Source organism: Pongo abelii, chromosome 7 (genome assembly GCF_028885655.2).
Source record: "Pongo abelii isolate AG06213 chromosome 7, NHGRI_mPonAbe1-v2.0_pri, whole genome shotgun sequence".
Taxonomy (NCBI): Eukaryota; Metazoa; Chordata; class Mammalia; order Primates; family Hominidae; genus Pongo; species Pongo abelii.
Window position 1 is genome coordinate 145926089 of NC_071992.2, and position 20881 is coordinate 145946969.

At 38.0% G+C, this 20881-nt stretch overlaps 1 long non-coding RNA gene across 1 annotated transcript in view; it reads right to left on the bottom strand.

Annotated features, from left to right (window-relative positions):
- Nucleotides 1-16950: 16950 nt before the first annotated feature.
- LOC129047545 (uncharacterized) overlaps nt 16951-20881 on the bottom strand; it is a 98987-nt gene continuing 95056 nt past the window's right edge. The window contains exon 3 of the long non-coding RNA XR_008509302.1: nt 16951-17400. This is a non-coding gene — a long non-coding RNA (uncharacterized LOC129047545). The remainder of the gene's footprint in view (nt 17401-20881) is intronic.

Here is a 20881-nt window from a genome sequence, read left to right on the forward strand (position 1 = left end):
AGCATCTACAAAAAATTTACAGCTAACACCATACTTAATGGTAAAAAGACTATATGCTTTCCCCCAGAAGATTCACAATAAAGCAAGGATGTCTGCTTTGGCACTTCTATTCAACATTGTACTACAGGATCTAGCCAGTGAAATCAGGCAAGCATATAAAATAATGGGCACCCAAGTAGCAAGGAAGAAGATGACAGGATTTTGTATGTAGAAAATCCAAAGGATCCATTAAAAATACTAGAAATAACAAGTTTAGCAAGGTCACATGATAGAAGATAAATTCACAAAAATCGATTGTATTTGTACAAGCAATGAACAATCTGAAAATGAAATTAAGAAAAAATTCAGTTCACAATGACATCAAAAGAATAAAATGGAAAGTATTTTAACAAATGATGAACAAGACTTGTACACTTAAAATCACAAAACATTCTTGAAAGAAAGAATATCTAAATATGTGAAAATATGCCCCATGTCCATGTATTGAAGACTCAATAGTGTTGAGATGATGATTCTACCCAAATAGATGTACAGATTCAATGAAATCCCTATCAATTCCCAGCTGGGCTTTTGGTAGAAATTGACAAACTAATCTTAAAATTCACATGGAAATGCAAGGGAACCAGAATAGCCAATTTGCAAAAATAAAAACAAAATTAGAGGACTTACACTTCTCAATTTGCATATTTCCTATAAAGCTAAACTAATCAAGACAATGTGGTACTGGTATAAGCATAGACATATAGATCAATGGATAAACCCTTACAGACAATAGATTTTCAACAAAGGTGTCAAGAAAACTAAATGGGAAAGAAGTTTATTTTTCACCAAATAATTCTGGAACAGTTGAATATTCACAGGCAAAAAGATTAATTAGGACACCTACTTCATACCACACAGAAAAGCATATTCAAAATTGACTAAATGCCTACATGTAGGTACTCAAAACTATAAAACTCTTAGAAGAAAACACAAGAGAAAAGTCTTCATGATTTGGGGTTAGGCATATTTCTTAGATACAACACAAAACAAGCAATAAAAGAAAAAAAACTGATGAATTGGACTCAATCAAAATTAATATTTTTATTGCTTCAAAAGACACCATCAAGAGAGAACTCACAGCTTGGAAGAACGTATTTGCAAATCATATATCTGATAAGGGATTTGTATCTAGAATATATTTTAAAAAGTCTTACAACTCAATAGTAAATATTTTAGAATCCAGTTTTAAAACGGGTAAAGAATTTGGATAGGCATTTTTCCAAATGATCAATAAGCACACGAAAAGATGCTCAACATTATTAGTCATTAGGAAATGCGAATCAAAGCAGCAAGGCATCACTTCACACTCACGAGGATGGTTAAATCTAAAAGTCAGATAATAAGAGTTGACAAGGATGTCAAAAATTTGGAACCCTCATTCATTGCTGGTGAAAATGTAAAATGGTACAACCATGTTGGAAAATAGTTTGATAGTTTCTTAAAAGGTAGAGATTAACTTACCATGTAACCTAGCAATTCCACTTCTAAATTTCTGTCCAAAAGAAATGAAAGCATATGTCTACAAAAACAAAAAACTCATATACATAAATATTCATAGCAGTATTATTCATAATAACCAAGAAGCAAAAAAAGCAATGTCTCTGCACACTTTCTATATGGATTTGTTAATCCAGCTAAATTGAAGTTGATTTCTCTTGTGTTTTACATTTGACTCTGAACACTTGAAATAGTCAACATTTTGTACCCTAAAGATTAGACTTTCCTTTTATTGACTTTGCCATTTTTGCAGACTTATGCTCTGCCTCTGCCATAGGCCTTAAGCAAAACTCATCTGCCAATGCTAGGAAATAGTAGTAGCAAACTGTCCTAGATCTGGCTTAAAAATTGTTTTATAGTTTTCAGGGAATTCAGACAATTGATTTCTTTGGCAAAATTATTTTCACTGAATAGGTTTTCAGGGAATTGGTGTTTTTGTGAATTGCCTTTTGACAATGGATTATCAGCAAATTGACCAACAGCTAGTAAACAACTCCCTAATTCTCTCCTGTCCTTTCTGCCTCCTCACAGCTTCACTCTGTTCACATAAAGGGGCCTATTGGCAGTCACGTGTTTGCATTGTTTGAGCCTCTTAGAGTGTTCCCGGCTTTGAGATCTAAAGCTTGTCAGTTCAGATATGTTGACCTGAGTGTGGGTCATAACAAAGGTAAAGGGTGAACACTTTTTTAATAGCCATGAAATGTTTTCTTCAAAATTATTCAGAATAAAATATAAAGGAGATGAAAGTAGAGAAACTCTTGCTGCTGTGGTGACCTGTAAGCCCATCAACCCCTAATGTCTCCATGTTCACATCTATTTCTCCAGTACCCTCTGCCTCGGAAGGTGACCTGCCATTCCACATATCACAGTTTAGAAATCACTGACTTTATCTAGTCACTTCTTCTCATGGGTCAGAAAACTGAGGCCCAGGCCAGGCACGGTTGCTCACGCCTGTAATCTCAGCACTTTGGGAGACTGAGGCAGGCAGATCACCTGAGGTCAGGAGCTCAAGACCAGCCTGGTCAACATGGTGAGACCCCGTCTCTACTAAAAATACAAAAATTAGCCAGGTGTGTTGGCAGGCGCCTGTAATCCCAGCTACTGGGGAGGCTGGGGCAGGAGAATTTCTTGAACCTGGGAGGCAGAGGCTGCAGTGAGCCGAGATTGTGTCACTGCACCCCAGCCTGGGCAACAGAGCAAGACTCCATCTCAAAAAAAAAAAAAAAAAAAAGGAAAAAAAAAAACAGAAAACTGAGGCCCAGAAAGTCCCAGTGACTTTTTAGTCAAATTCAATGGGGAGGATTAAAAAATGACAATAGAATATTAACTCCCTCCCCCACGAAAAAAACATAAATAATTATTAGTTGAATCCCACTACTTGGTACAGAAATCTTCTCTGGTGTCCAAATGGCTTTTCCCAAACTAACAATTGGAAACGACATGGATTTCTACTCTAAACAGGTATCAGGTCAAATTGCATTTCTATTTCTTCCTATCTATGTAAATTTAGACTGTCTCTTAACCTGAGCCTCAGTGTTCTCATCTGTAATGAATGGAGAAAGATATCTACATTCTCCGATCATTGTGATGATAAAATGAGCTAATATATGTAAAACGTATCAACATCTGCACCATCGTAAGTACACAGAACTATTCATTCCTTTCCCTTCTTGCTTCCTACCTTTCACTCTGCTGTACTCAGGACCTAAGGGTTTGAGTGTTGTGTCTGTCTTTCAAATGCAATCCTCTCCAAAAGAGCCGCTAACACTCAAAATAATCTGTAGCCACAAGTCCAAAAAAAGGGTCACAGTGATCAGTCAATTAAAAACCACAAAGTAAATAAATACTATAGGGAGCAGAAGATACAGCTGAAAATAGCTAAAACCCATATAAATTTGCATCAGAAATATCACTTCTCTTCAACATCTCTCAAACATCTATTAACCTCTCTTTCCACAGTTGTTGTTTTTTTTTCCTAAAATTCTAGTGGAAATTTCCAATGCACTTATAGAAGCTAGATGAACCAAAAACACGTCTAGATGTTCCAAGTCAGGCTGCTCACCCCTGTGCAGGCTTTCAGGGGAAATAATGCTAAAGGCCTGTCTGGTGACTACCTTGTCTAATCCCTAAATCAAGGTATTCCTGGACAGCTAAGTAATCTACCAGAGGAAGGTCAGCTTCCACAGAAGATTTGGAGTATGGAAATCTCACATGGAAATGCGAAGGAACCAGAATAGCCAATTTTCAAAAATAAAAACAAAATTAGAGGACTTAGACTTCTCAATTTGCATATTTTGTATAAAGCTAAACTAATCAAGACAATGTGGTACTGGTATACCACATTCCAGGTTTACCTGGAATTCATATGAAGGAAAGAGGGAAGGAGTAGGAAGAAAAATGTGAAGATTAAAACATTGGCAAGCAAAAGTAAAGAAAGAATTCTCTAAAAACTAAATGGCCCCGCATTCCTGAGGGGTAAGAAGTGAGATATCACATGTTGGCAAGAGAATGAGCTTGGAGGTGGAAACAGCCCAAGTTGTTTCACCATACTCATTCTCATAGATGACTTTTATTGACAGTCTTTTACATAACAGGCACTAAGCGAGAAGCTTTATGTACATTATTGCATTTGAAATTTAGAACCTATCTAGGACTTCTTCATTCTTATTTTTTGAAGTAAGGAGGGAATACTAAACTTTGACCCCCCCCAAAATGAAAATTTTATCCCAATATTAAAACTCAAAAGTTCTGCATTGGGATCACTCTGATTTCCCTTAAGTATCTCTGCAATGTCTCTCCTTAAAACTCACCACTGGTTCACTATCTCTACCTTTTCTAAAGCTGGTAGCAATGTATCCCTTTTTGGACATGAAATTGTAGGTCTTTACCATGTACAACATGGATGAGCCTGGAGGACATTAAGTGAAATTAGCCAGGCACAGGAAGACAAAGACTACATGATCTCACTCATCTTAAAAAGAAAAAAAAAATGATCACATAGAAGTAGACGACAGTAGAATGGTGGTTACCGTGGGCTGGGTTCGTTGATGGGGGTGGTAGGGAGATATTGGTCAAAGAATACAAAAGTTCAGTCACATAAGAGGAATAAATTCAAGGGATCTATTGTACAACATGATGACCGTAGTTAACAATATATTGTATTCTTGAACAATGAATGCTAACAGAGTGGATATAAAGTATTCTCACCACAAAAATGATAACTATGTGAGGCAATGCATGTGTTAATTAGCTAGATTAAGTCATTCCACAATGCACATATACTCCAAAATAATATGTTGTACATGGTTCACCATTTCTTTTAGACTCCTTACCTGGCCAAAAAGCCCAGCGTGATTTGATTCCCACCTCATGTTTTCTGCCACTCCCTCCTTTAATATGGTGTGCTCCAGACATACTTAATTGTATGTTTTCTCTCCCTCTCCCATTTTCTCTTCCTCACTCTCTCATATATTCTCTCTCTCTGTCTCTGTCTCTCTCTCTCGCACATGCACGCTCCCTGTTTTTTCCCTCTCTCCCTCTCATTGGGCTCCCTTTCCCCTCACCCTTTAACTTACATAGATGATCTTCATAATTTCCGACCTCAACTTTGGCATCACCTTCTTTAGGAAGTCTATCCAGCCACCCCAAGACTACATTAGATAATCCCCTAAGACTCTGCAGTTGCCTGGTTATAGGCCAGTAGCACTGTAGCGTAATATTTTACTTGCTCTGTCTCTTATGTGACTCTAAGCCCAATGAAGGAAGAGGCCACACCTGTTTTGCCCATCACTTGCAATATCTCAAGTGCACAAGAAAAGAAGGAAAACCACAGAAGCAAGGGCAGTTGGAAAGAAGGGAATAAGGACAAGAAGAAAGGAAAGAAAGGAGGGAACTAATTATAGAGATGAGGCTTCTTTGCACCAGAAGCTTCCATTTCTGCCTCCTTTATTTTATACCTAAAATCTCACTGATTGTGGCAATAAGTAAGTAACCTACAAACCATCAGGAAGAATAAGGAGAAGGGAGTTGCAATTCTGGTTCTGCCACCAACTCACTGTGTGGCCTTCATTGCCAGACACTTGCTCCCCTTGCCTCTTAATTTCCTCCTCTGCAAAATGAGAATGTAAGACTAGTTCATTCCTAAGGTCATCTCTATCTCTTGTAAGGTCTAATTCTCATATGGGGCATCAGTTGGATTCATGACAAATAAAGCTTGAGGGAGACATGAGACACTGCCACCTTCTACCTTCTCATGGACCCTTGAACCAGTGCGTTGTAGACTATCAGAGTTGGAGACCCTTATTCCAACCTTCTCAGGGTATTGCCTAGGCAATGGAGCCCTCAAAGGACATTACTGAAGTGACAGAGGCAGGAAATGAGTTATAACTTCTTAGCAATGTCACCAAAACAATTTCTTTTTTTCCCCCTCAGTCCTGTTTCTTATTCTTTCTAGTAATTATTGAATGAATGCTGGATATTTTGTACAATAAAATGTATAAGTTCCTATTGCGTATTGAGATTGGCTTCTCCTTTTGCCTGAACAGCTTGGCAAAGTTAATAATGGACTTATTTGGTCATGATAACCTATCACTCGGTCACCCAGGTTTTAATCCAATTCTGACTCAAAGAAGCATTTGGGCCTGACATTTGTGTCCTTGCTTTTCTCCCAGTCACACACATACACACACACACACACACACACACACACACACACACATTTTCTCCTTTACTCCATCACACCACTTCATTTATTGCATGGGAAAGTTGCTGATGAAATGTTTCTCACCAAGTCATGCATAATTGGTTTAATGTCTCAGTCTTCCAAGAGCATTTGCATTTTAATAGGGGACAATATTTTATTAGCATTAATGTTAATTATTAAGTAAAATAGCTTTCATTTTTATAGCACTGTAGAGTTTACAAGGCACATTTACATATAACATCAAATTTATACTCACAAAGGTGAAGAGAGGAGCATGTTTTTATTAAAAGAAAAAAGTTACCTTGAATTACATTTTCTTCCTGTGGTGTGACTCTGCCATTTATTTGGGGGAGGGGAGGTTTTTAAATTGAAATATTACATGTTAACAAGAAACAATTCTAAATTCTAGAAGATCTGCACAGAGGAGATTATAAAGTATTTCTATATTTTAATAGAAAATGTTTATTATTAAAAATTAATGCTTATCATAATAAAATTTTAAATGAAACATTACCTCAAAATTCCTGATATGATTATTTATAAAAACATATTATTTAACCAGAAAGTATTATACAAGGGTGGAGTTCCATGCATGATTGCATAGAAAAAATAAAGCTGGAAGTTAGGACTTTGCCCAGCTTCTAATTTTTTTCATTTCTCCTCTGTTACACATGAAGATTCATTCAGAAGGAAAATATGGTGTTTCTTTTTTTGTGGGATCTTAGTTCTCTGCATTAAGTCATTGGAGGCTTTGAACAGAAGTAGTGATGCAACCAGAAGGGAATTTTGCCAATCTTAATCTAATGGCTATGGCAAAATTGCAATAAATGGAGAGGTTGGAAGTAGGAAATATCAGCCAGGAATCCAGATGAGATATAATTAAGGTCCAATCCAGATAAGCAAGCAGTGAAGATGGACAAAAGGTGAAATGTGTGGGAGTAACATAAATGTACCCCTGTAATCTCCAGTATTGATTATGGTGTCATCTTCCTGCAATGATGCCACATCCCCAAGTCCATTATTAACTTTGCCAAGCTGTTCAGGCAAAAGGAGAACCCAATCTCAATACGCAATAGGAACTTATACATTTTATTGTACAAAATGTCCAGCATTCATTCAATAATTACTAGGAAGAATAAGAAACAGGACTGAGGGGGAAAAAAAGAAATTGGCAATAGGAATAAATACAAAGATGATCCTTTTATTGAATTTAATAGACATGGACCTTTTAAAAATTGTGTTAAGGTGTTTAAGAGCACAGGTGACATTACAGAACATTCTTGCAGGATGCAGAATGTTATCAGAGAACTGAAACCTATGAGAAAGAATCAAATGAAGATCCCAGAACTAAAAACAAATTATAACTAACATTGTAACAAATAATACAATAGATTCAATACAGCTCATAAAAGGATTAGTGACCCAATGATATATCAGTAGAAAATATCCACATTGAAGCATAGAGGAGGAAAAGTATTGAAATCCAGAAATGAATTGAGAAAAAAAATCCACCATGGAGAATAACTAGAGGATAGATGTTGTAGATATACTACTATTAAACTAAGTATTCTTTTAGGCAATAATCCATTTTAGAGATAACAGGGATACTGTATAATGATAAAAAATTAATCTACCAGGAAAATATGATCATTGTAAATGTGCCTGCATTTTCTAATATGTATAAACTATATATGATATAAAATATATATATCATATATCATATCAAAGAAACTATATATCATAGTTTTAGAGTATATAAATTGAAAATTGATATAACTATTAAAAGAAATAGACAAAATTGCAACCATACTCGAAAATTTTAATACACCTCTGTCTGAAACTGATGGAAAAATAAGTAAAGATATATTAAAGACCAGGAGAATACACTAATTTAATTACAATTAATTTGTTAGTGAATATTAATTAGCTGATTCTAAAATTTATAGAACATAAAAAGGGCTGAGAAGAACCAAAACAATTAAAAAGAATACTTAGAAGACTTACATTATCAGATATCAAGATTGATTATAGAGTTACAGTTAATTAAGTCAGTGTAAAAATAAACAAACCAATAAAATTAAAAGTAGTATACAGAAACAGACATATATGTGGTTACTCAATGCATAACAAAGGCAACACTAGTTCAATAGAGAATGAATGGTCTTTTTAGTAAATGGTGCCATGAAAATCCTGACTCCTTATTTTATAATACATACAAAATTCCCAATGTACCATAAATCTATATGAAAATAGCAAAACACAGTAGAGCTTCTACAAGAAAGCCTAGAAAAATATCTTGATACTTTGAGTAGACAAAAATTTCTGAAACAGAACATACGTGCAAAAAACTAACCATATAGAAAAAGAATGACAAATTAAAATTTAAAATACTTGCATCAAAAGAAACCATGAAGAGCATGAAGGTGAGCCACTGTGTGCAAGATGTTTGCAATTCATGTATCTGATGACTGTCTAAACTTCAGACTATATAAATAACTACCTCAGCAAAAAGAAAAGAAGACAAGCAATAATAGACAGAGAGCCAAATCATGACTGAATTCCCATTCACAATTGCTACAAAGAGAATAAAATATCTAGGACTATAATTTACAAGGGATGTGAAGGACCTTTTCAAAGAGAACTAGAAACCACTGCTCAAGGAGATAAGAGAGGACACAAACAAATGGAAAAACATTCCATGCTCATGGATAGGAAGAATCAATATTGTGAAAATGGCCATACTTCCCAAAGTAATTTATAGATTCAATGCTATCCTCATCAAGCTACCATTGACTTTCTTCACAGAATTGGAAAAAACTACTTTAAATTTTATATGGAAACAAAAAAACAGCCCATATAGCCAAGACAATCCTAAGCAAAAAGAACAAAGCTGGAGGCATCATGCTACCTGACTTCAAACTATACTACAAGGCTACAGTAACCAAAACAGCATGGTACTGCTACCAAAACAGATATATCAACCAATGGAACAGAACAGAAGCCTCAGAAATTATGCCAGACATCTACAACCATCTGATCTTTGACAAACCTGACAAAAACAAGCAATGGGGAAGGGGTTCCCCATTAATAAATGGTGTTAGAAAAACTGGCTAGCCATATGCAAAAAACTAAAACTGGACCCCTTCCTTACACCTTATACAAAAATTAACTCTAGATGGATTAAAGACTTAAACGTAAGATCTAAAACCATAAAAACTCTAGAAGAAAACCTAGGCAATACCAGTCACGACATAGGCATGGGCAAAGACTTCATAACTAAAACACCAAAAGCAATGGCAACAAAAGCCAAAATTGACAAATGGGATCTAATTAAACTAAAGAGCTTCTGCACAGCAAAAGAAACTATCATCAGAGTGAACAGGCAACCTACAGAATGGGAGAAAATCTTTGCAATCTATCCATCTGACAAAAGGCTAATATCCAGAATCTATAAGGAACTTAAACAAATTTACAAGAAAAAAAAAACCAAACAAACCCTTCAAAAAGTGGGCGAAGGATGTGAACAGACACTTCTCAAAAGAAGACATTTATGTGGCCAACAAACATATTAAAAGAAACTCATCATCACTGATCATTACAGAAATGCAAATCAAAACCACAATGAGATACCATCTCACACCAGTTAGAATGGCGATCATTAAAAAGTCAGGAAACAACAGATGCTGGAGAGGATGTGGAGAAATAGGAAAGCTTTTACACTGTTTGTGGGAGTGTAAATTAGTTCAATCATTGTGGAAGACAGCGTGGAGATTCCTCAAGGATCTAGAACCAGAAATACTATTTGACCCAGCAATCCCATTACTGGATATATACCTAAAGGATTATAAATCATTCTACTCTAAAGACACATGTACATGCATGTTTATTGCAGCACTATTCACAAGATCAAAGACTTGGAACCAACCCAAATGCCCATCAATGATAGACTGGATAAAGAAAATATGGCACATATATACCATGGAATACTATGCAGCCATAAAAAAGGATGAGTTCATGTCCTTTGCAGGGACATGGATGAAGCTGGAAACCATCATTCTCAGCAAACTAACATAGGAACAGAAAACCAAACACCACATGTTCTCACTTATAAGTGGCAGTTAAACAATGAGAACACATGGACACAGGGAGGGGAACATCACTCACCGGGGCCTGTTGTGGGGGTGTGACTAGGGGAGGGATAGCATTAGGAGAAATACCTACTGTAGATGACGGGCTGATGGGTGCAGCAAACCACCATGGCATGTGTATACCTATGTAACAAACCTGCACGTTCTGCACATGGACTCCAGAACTTAAAGTATAATTTAAAAGAGAAGATAAGCAATAGAAAAAAATGAGTACAATATTACACAAGTGCTCCACAAGAATAGATATCGAATGGGTGGGCAACAGAAAAAGTGTTCAAACTCTTTAGTGAGCAAGATAATGTAAATTAAAACTACAGTGTGATACCTCTACATGCCCACTAGACCATCTAAATTTGAAATACCACCAGTGCTATCTAGCATTAACGAGGATGTGGAACCATCAGAACATTCCTGCCCTGCTAGCAGGACTGTATATTGATACAACTTTAGAAAACCTATTGGCAGTGTCTCCCCAAATGGAACACAGCTGTACCCTCTGATACAGGATTTTCACTCTTAGATATACAACAAACTGTATATCAAACAATACACCAAATAGGAATGAGTATATAATTGTCCTAAGGGCACAAAGAAGAATGTCCTTAATTATCATTGTGAAAAATTGGAAACAAATATCTTCAATAGTAGACTAAGTAAACAAGATGTTGCATATTCAGGTAATGAAATAATTTACAGTATGGAGGGTGGACAAATCATTGCTACACACAACCACAAGGCTAATATTACTAACATAACGTTGAGCAAAAGAAGCCAGACACAAAATAGTACATGTTCTATGATTCCACTTATATAAAGTTCAAGAATGAGCAAAAATTAGAAGTCAAGGTGGTGTTTCCATCCTTTGGGAGATGTAATGATGGGAGAGAAGCATGGGGGATCATCTGGGGCCTTGGTAACTGCTGTTTCAGGATCAAGGTGCTAGATACTGGGGTGTGTTTCTTTTTGAAAATTCATCAGGCAGTACTTTTATGATTTGTGTACTTTTCTGACTTTGTTTCATAAACAATTTATTCAATAACATGTTTACTTATAAACAAATTTGTGTAGCATTCCAACATCTTGCCAAATCTACTCTTTGGTCTCTGGGACTATTTAATATTTAACACACTTTTTAGTATTCTTATTCAAGACACTTCCCCTAAGTAAAGCCCTGATATGGTTTTGTTGGACTATTAAAGAGGAGAAAGGGTTTTTTTTTAACTTTTTTAAAAGAATGGTGCTGTATCCATCCAGTATTAAATATCTTGTATTTAATATTATATATTTATAGTAATTATAATAGTAATACTAATATTAAACATACTGAAATATAAACCAAATTCAATATCTCAAATATGTGTGTTTAAAAGATTACAGTGTGGGGAGTAATATTCTTTATTAAAAAGCTAGATTAAATAAAGGGACTGCAACTAATAATAAAAATCTTGGGAAATTAAGATCAATACATGGAAAATTTTGAGATTACAGAACTGCTTTTCCATGCTGGGGATCTGCAGATTCACCTCTCCTGATTAAACTCAAAAACTAGCTGAAAATTTAAATATAAAAAGAAGACAGTAAAGTCAGGAAATCATCTCTTCTACTTTTTAACTGGTGACTCCTCGCTTTCAAATTGCTCAGTCCTGAACAGGTTCTACACATGAGTCAACTAGCACGCATACGAAAGCATCAGCTATTGTCAGCACCTAAGTCAACACATGAGCACCGTTTTCCTTCCATCTGAAATCCTGCCACAGCCTCTACCCCAATAGGCAGCCCTAAACAGAGCTGTCTGATGTCCCAGGCAGATGTGGAACATGGAAACTCAGTGGGGGCATGATTCCAAACACGTGGGGTGCCTTCAAATCCTGGCCCCCAAGCCTACATCCTTACAACAGAACCCTGTCTGGAAATGAGACAATTATTTCTTTCTAGTGGGGGTTGCAGAGAGTAGAGGAAGAGAGTTGGAAAGGAGAAGGAGAGCTAGTGGATGGGAAACCAACAAAATGTGGTTCATTTTCAGGAAGCTGCGAGGCTGGATCTTTCAGAACAGCTCATATTTTTTCAAGATGCATTTTTTTTGAGGTCCCCCACTCCGGATACCCCAGTGCCCTCCTTTCAGCCTCGGCCCTTGCATCACCACCAGCCAGGGGAAGGAGCCGTGGCATGGCAGTGGTCACAGTTCTCTTGGATAAGCTTTACCGTAATCTTCATAAACCTCAATGCTCAAGGTGCAGAGGGAGATTGGAGGAAACTTGTTTTTCCGTTGGTTTCTCTCTGACTGCTGCGGCTAATCATTCCTAGAACAGGAAGCTGGAGAAATGTAGGTAGGAGACACTCTTCTGACCAGTCAGGTTGCCTCACCCTTCCAGGGCACAACTGATTAGGAAAAGCTTCTGGGTTACATAACCTCCTTCCTTTACGGTGGTTTTCCATCAAAAGGTGAATGGGCTTAGCCCTGAGAACTGCCCACCCCTAAGAAGCAGGGTAGGAATCTCTTGGTTGTATTTTAGTATTGCTGCCTCCTTCATCACAATGCCCCAGTGCACAAGTAAGGAGAGGAAAATGGGATGCATTAATTTATTCCATGAAACTTTATTGAGTGTCCATTCTTCTATGTATTTGAAATACATCAGTAAAGGAAATGAACTCTACCCTGGTACACTCATATCCTAGTGGAGGGACAGAGAGTAAACCATAATACGTAATTTACATTGTGGGTTAGAAGTTGATTAACGAAATCAAGAAAAGTAGAACAGAGACAGAGGGATAGGTGGTTGGGAGGGCCAAGGCGTGGATTGCAATTTTTAACAGAGCACAAGGTAAGACTCCTTGAAAAGATGACATTTGAGCAAAGACTTGAAGGAGATGAGGGTGTGAGCTACATGACTATATGAAGAAATAGCAAAGGCCTAAGGCAGGAGTGTTTCCAGACTTCTTGTCAGGGTGAGAGGAGCACAGTGAGCAAGGAAGAAAAAAGTAAAAGATGATGTATATGATTGGCTGGGGGGCAGGTGTCAGATCAGGTGGCACTTTGCAAGTGATTGTTAAGGACTCTGTGCTTTTACAGTAAATAAAATGGCAGCTATTATTGTTCTGAGAAGAGTAACAGAACCAGCACATTCACCCTGGTGCTCCTTCTGGGGTGAGAGCAAACACAGAAAGGGTCATCAAATATCATTAACAGCTGTCTGTACTGGAGGCCTCTTTAGGCTTCTGGGTCAAGTCGAATAACCTACAGACCCACCTATCCTCACGGCCGGGGTGGGGGTAGGCCAGAAGAGTGACAGCCTATGTGTTTAACAACATGATTTAAATCATTCAACTGACCCACTGAGAGCTGTGAAAGCAATTTTGAATTTCTTTTCCTGCAGAAGGAATGGCTTTACCTTAAGTCACTCCCTTCCTCAATCTTCTTTGTGACCAAAAAGACAGATTCCAAACACTGCCAGCTGAGTACAATCTACACCCTCCAAATATAGCAGAGCTAACTGGCTACACCAGACCCTGGTGCCATTAGCTCATGCTCTAGCTCCCTGCACTAGCCACCCGTACGGCTTTATGAAATGCAATCTCTTTTTAAAGATAATGACACAGTAAGTGTGTTACGACTTCAGTGATATAGTAAGTTAGGCGAATTCTTTGAAGGCTATCAGCTCATTTTGAGCAGGGCCACCAGCCTCTGGTAGAGAGAAGTTTGTTAATCTGAAGGCATGAAACCAAGGGGTGAAGGACATGTTGAACCAGACGATAAACACTGTCATGGCGGGTGTCCCTCCCGCCGCCAAATTCCAACAAATCATAGCAAGAAGATGAGGTTAGATAGCAGAAATGCATGGAAATCAGCCTGATCAGAATCATTGACCTTTGAATTTTAGAGCAAAACAGTCATTTAGAGATTGGCCAGGCTTCATGTCAACCTGTTCCACCTTTCAACACAGATTCAAATCCAATTGGCAGATATGTTTTGTTTAAACTGCACAGCATTAAAAAAATTTATGTAGCTGCCAATATTTGTAATAAATCAGGATATCTCACGTGCACAGAATTGTCTTTCTTGCTTCTCTTTTAAAATATGAATATCTGTGAACACCACGTCTGCATTCCAGCATGGCTGGAGCTAAATAGCAGCTCTCCCTATGGACTGGGCAGGTGGTCACCATATCACCCCAACTCCTGCCACTCACTATTACTTATTTCTGGCCCATTTCACTTATTATAGCTCTAAAGTTGTCAAGCCCTCACCTGATCTAATATCCTCTTGTACAAAAGGTAGAAAACTGAGGCCTAAATGAAGAGAAATAATGGAATCTTCAGTCAAAGATCAGTCACCCCCAGAAATGTGTGAACCTGAAAATAAAAACCTCACAGGAATTAAATTTGCATAGGCCAGTCCCTCCTCCTAACGTAACCTGGTGGCCAAGCCTCCATAATACTCTGGGGCTCTTGGTTATGTTTTAGAATTATTTTTAATTTAACTTTTGTTCTTGTTCACTCAGTGTCCCACAGTAAGGTGCATTGGGGGCTAAAGGCTTGAAAAAGCAAACAGAGTTAGGGGCCCTAAGCTTCTTCTCAAGAGTTCAGATGGAAACCATAAAACCACCACACCAGGTTCCAGATGAGTTCCACTGGAAGCTGGTAAAAACCTCCCGCCCAGCCTGGTTAATGGCACTTAAGCACTGGATTGTTTGGCTGCCACTCTCCCTTACTGGAATTGTTAGAATAATCTCTCTCTCTCTCTCCCTCCCTGCCTCCCGTTTTTTGTTTTTTGTTTGTTTGTTTGTTTGTTTTTTTCCTTGAGACAGAATTTCACTGTCTAGGGTGCAGCAGCACCATCTCGGCTCACTGCAACCTCCGCCTCCCAGGTTCAAGCGATTCTCCTGCCTCAGCCTCCCAAGTAGCTGGGATTACAGGTGCCCACCACCACACCCAGCCAGAACAACCACTTTTTAGGACCTGGACGTACCTGCCACTCTCTGTGCCCTTTCCACTTGGTAAATGCCACCATCCCCCTCTCAGACATGCAAAGATCCAGGCTATTCTGTTATTTGCCCATCCTCACCCTCCTCAGCAAAGATCTTGCTCTTATTGCATCATTGTTTTCTGCCTTTCCCAGGGGAAGTTCCAACATTAGGCTTTGCTATAATAGGGGAAGAGTTCCATGAATGAACAAGAAGGTAAGGAAATGATTTAGAAGATCAGAATGCTTTCCTACTCTTTTATTCATCCATTCATTGTTTCAGTATTGAGCACCTGCTGGGTTGGGTGTTTAGAAGATCTAAATGTAACTAACATATCTGCCCTGCTCTCAGGGAGCTCACAAAGTCAAATCCTGATTATACAGTGTAACACAAGTGATGATTGAGGGGACTTTCTTGGGCCTCAGGTTCCTCATTTGTAATAGAAGAACTCCACTTACTTCCACATAGTCTGGCTGTGAAGAACAAATGAGAAAAATGGATGTTAACATTCTTTATAAATGACAAAGCACAATGTTAGCACCTGATCACGATCTCTTATTAGGTGTGCTCAAGGATTTGAACCATTGTGGAGAGGTCCTTTAAGTAAATAAATGTGGAAGTAGGGAAATCTCCTCGTTACAGCAAAAAGCTAACAAACGAACGTGGAAAGGATGATGGAAATAGAAAACAACAATTTGGCAAACTTCAAAATAGTAATCAATTCAGGATAAGAATCATCAATGATGATAAAACCAGTAGCTTAAAGTATGAGGAGTAACCGAATGTTCACATAATAAAGTATATCTTAAGATGCTTATCAATTACAAAGGGAAAGCTTGGAAAACACCTTTATGGCAGCATTTACTGTAACTGGCAGACACCACCTTCACCAAATAAAGTCAACATCACTAATAATGAGGGAAATTGACATCATGTGCCTCCTGATAATAATGAATGAAAAAGGACATACCATCATTTCTATGATATTCCAGCTGAAAATGCATGACCTGAATCTAATCATGAGGAGATATTGGAGAATCTCAGATTAAGAAACATTCTGCAAAAATCTCACCTGTACTTTTCTAAAATGTCATTGCCATAAAATACAGAAAACTGTTCCAGATTTAAAAAGATGAGACACGAATAAGTTCAATGTGTGATCCAGTGTTTTCTTTTACCATATAGCATAAAACTGGAACAATTGGTGAAATTCAACTGAGGTCTATAGATTAGGTAATAGTTTTGTATTAATGTTAATTTCCTAGTTTTGATATTAACAATAGTGCTTATGTAACAAAATGCATTTTCAGAAAGTACACATTGAAGTCTTTAGGGATAAAGAACATTATGTCTATAAGTTTCAAATAATTCAGGAAAAAAATATGGCATCATATGAAAATATATGGTACCATATAAAAATATATGGCATATATAATAGATGGTACATATATATTAAATTAAGTAAAGTTGGTAAATTTTTAACACGAGGGAAACTCCTTGTACTATTCTGTCAACGTTTTAAAAAGTCTGACATTTTGTCAAAATAAAAAGTTAAAAACAGTAGCAAGAAAGAGGTACAATGTGGATAACTTTAATCAGCCCAGAACCAACACAAAGCATAGCAGAGAGGCTTGGCTGCACTTCCCAGAAACTCCAGACGCCAAACATGTTTCACCCATTTTTTTATCCCTGTCTTCCAGGCTTCTGATATTCATGACAAGATGGGAGATGATACTAAATTGGGCCCATTTCTTCAGTGATGGTTTCCCATAACTAAGCAGTGTCGTTAGAACCACCTTTATTATTGCCGAGCCAGCTGGAGTCTTAAAAGTTTATTTCCTAGAACCCATAGTCCACATAATCTCTTCCATTACTGCTGGAAGGCAGCAGGGTACCTCTCCTGCAGTGCCTCATGCCACCACAAATAGATCATGCAGAAATCAGGTGGCAATGAGGTCTCTTCTGCTATTTGCACCATAGGATGGCTGTTTGTTGTGCTGGACTCTTCTTCATTTGCCACTTGAGCCATGGTGTTCAGCTCCTATCTGCCCTGGAAAAAAACACTGGCAAAGTCAGCTGGGCCAGGATGCTTTGCATTTTGAGGAATCATGAAATGTCCAGTCCTAGCTAACGGATAAAAGGTGACTCACCATCCCCACAGTGACCCAAGGACTATACTGGACAATAGAGACAAAAATGCATCCCCTCCTCCCAACTGGTGAAGACAATCTAGAGACAGTGCAAGAGTGCTCCCTTCTGCCCAGAGCTCAAATTGCCCTAACTTCACACAGTTTAGCCTCAAGAGAGTTTGAGAAGAACCCTTCTGCTTCCAGAGCACACATCTTAAATGCTATCCCATAGTCGCCCCTTAAGCCTGCACTTAAGATTTCACCTTTATGATCTCATTTCATCTCTTCAACAACCTCAGTAGCTAAGTAGAGCAGATATCATCACACCCTCTAACAGGTAATTTGAAACAGGTGCTTCAATAGTAAAGTACTTACCCAAGGTCAGGAAGACTCCCCACAGAAAGCCTCATCTCCATATTTAAAATTCAGTGGCTGCAAAGAATGGCTTTAAATTCTCCTGCACCCCTAAAAGTATAGGCGAGATTCTGCAATTCTGGGTCATCCTCAGTGATGAAGGGGCTGGGGAGGAATGGAAAACTGGCAGAGGGACTATCTACAGTCATTATAAGTCAATACAGGCTTTATTAGTTTTCCTGTTGCGATCTGACCTACCTAGCACTATCTCCTTGGTTTCTCATGAATCTACTGTTCTTCACTCCTTCCCCTCAGTAGGATCTGCCAGAATGGAAATGACTATCAAACCTGAAAAGAAAACAGACTAGACTTGTGCCACAGAGAACATCGATCCAGGACTATGGGGTTCAAGGATCTCAGCTCACTCAGACAATGGGGGTAGGGAAGAGGAGGGGAGGACAGGTGCTTCTTCAGGGACAAGTGAATTTCCTATCCCTGGAGTTTACAAGCAGAAGCAAGCATAGTAATCCCACCTCTCAGTGTGCACACTTGAGAAACACACACACATTTGTTTGCACAAGGAGCCACATACAAGATTCTTTTTACAGTAGGAGAAAAAAAGAGATGACAACAATTTATCAGTAGAGGAATGGTGAAATAAACCATGACATATCTCCATTAATCAATACTAAGAATCAGTTAAAAAAATGAGGTATATTTGTACGTAATTTCAAGAAAAAGTCCAAGTGATATAACAATGACAGATGAAATTATTTGATTTATGTTAAAACATATACATACCAAGGTACCCAAACATGTATATAAAGATGTAGATAAAGCTTTAGAAAGCTGTGCACCAAAATGTTAACAGTGGTTTCCTCTGAGAAAACTTCAGGGGTTTGGAGAAAACAGCCTAAAGGAGACTTCGGCCTTACCTGTGATATTTTACGATGTCACCTTATAAGAAGGTATTTACATATTAGAAATGCAACTAAACATTAATTTTTTTCTTAAAATTCAGGCCCTTTCTACTGGACACTTCAAATTTCAGCTGAGGCATGGAGAGAGTTTCTGTTTTTCCCAGACCAGCCACTGTTAAAAGGTACCAAAATAGAGCCCTTTGCAATTCAAACAGTTGATAGAATTTAAAGAAGATAGACCTAAATAGTCAGAGCATTGGACCAGAAAATGACAATGAAGTCCCTTCCAGTCCAAAGATTTAATAGTCCTATATGTGTATCAATGCACCATGCATTGATTCAAGGCCTGATGGAAACTAATATAGAAGCACATTCATAAAGGTGTGGTTCTTCCCAAAGACAGACTTCTCTGTTAGTGGGAAAGAGAATGGTTTTTATGGCTAACTAGGCATGCAAACTGAGTCCTTGGTGAGTTTTAGCTGCTTTATCTATCTTCTGGGTACATGCAAGATACATTCAGTACAGCAATCCAGCTGTCTGAATTACCTGTGCCTAGCTGATGATGGCTAAAATCGATGTTCCTTTTCCAGAATGTCAAGAGATTATGGTTTTGTTGGGGGTGAATTGCTGAGAGAAACAGAAAAACCTGAAAGATCAAACTGGAATCCTCCAGGAGCTGGACTCCATGGTAGAAGGAGAGCGGGTGCCTTCACTTCCACCCCCTGAAGTCCAGAGACCGTTTTGTATCAAATTGTACTTAGCAGTCATGGAAGGTAGCTTGCACAAACTTAATGTTCTTCAATGGCTGTGCTCACTTAAAGTTAATTTTATTGTGGCAGTTGTTGTCTTGAAAAGTTTAGAATAAAGAGACTCCAGGAGGTCTTTTCCTAACAGATAATGATGCTGGAACGCAGAAATGTTTTGCTGAATAGCTTGGAGGGATAAATTAATTAATTATTTGGGCTAAAAAAAATGAGCTGGGAAGAAATGGAAAAAATACTACACTTGGAACTAGAAGACCAAGGTTCAACACTCGGCTGCCATACTCACTGTTGTATGACCTTGAGCAATACAGCAAACCTCTCAGAGCCACATTGTCATCTGTAAAATGGATATAATGCTAACATGCAACTGGTCACAAGGTTGTCATACAGTACTAACAAACTAGTTATCATTAGTTTCAGTTGACTGATGAGGAAACTGAGACTCAAAGGGTTAAATGAATTTCCCAAGGACACATAGCTAGTGAGTGGCAGAGCCCAGTTTAAAACCCAGGTACATGTGGCTGCAATGTCTCAATTCTTCCATGCCACCTTTCTCTGCAAATATGTTGGGTTTAATATTGGTTATTTGAACTCCATTCATCCCTAGGTCCCATCCTCCAGCACCTGGCAAAGAAATTAGTGCATATTAGGTGTTTGTTATATATTTGTTGAATAAACCAACCCATAAATCAATCAGGGAGTAAGCTAACAATTTTTTGATTCATTTACAAATACTATTACATAGTTATATGCATAACACATGAGTGATGATTGTTTCATGTTCATAATGTCATAAATATATTTCTCCAGATTTGATATGCGTGTTTCAAATGTTAATGTTTGTATATATGTTTGCATCTGTAATGTATGAGTGTGTGTGTGTCCAAAAGTGAAGGAACATGAGAATAAGATACAAAAGCAATTGTATTCTGTGAACAGCCTCCTTGGTATTAGATAGATGCCAGCACCTGTCTTTGGAAACTCTGGAAGCTCTCTGGGCAGTAGCTCCTTCCACACCTCAGCTGACAGCTTTTACTTTGAATTGCATAGAGAATTGTCTTTGAGGAGCAATTCTAGCTCCTTTCTCCATCAGCATTTGGTACATAGAAAAGGTCAGACTTGCAATTGGATCTATTTTCTGCATTCCCAAGGTTCTGGCTCAAAGTGAAACATCAGGGAGCTTTGTGATCAAATAACCAATGTGATCAGATAGCCTTTCATTATACAATAAAGGCCACCGGCGCCTGCTTCCACCTTGCCATGCGGGACAAAGGTGGTCTGTGGAATGCTGAACTTCCAAGTCTGGCTCAAAAAGGCAGTTCAGGCCTCCAAGACAACACCCAGCTGCCTTTTCCATTTGCAGT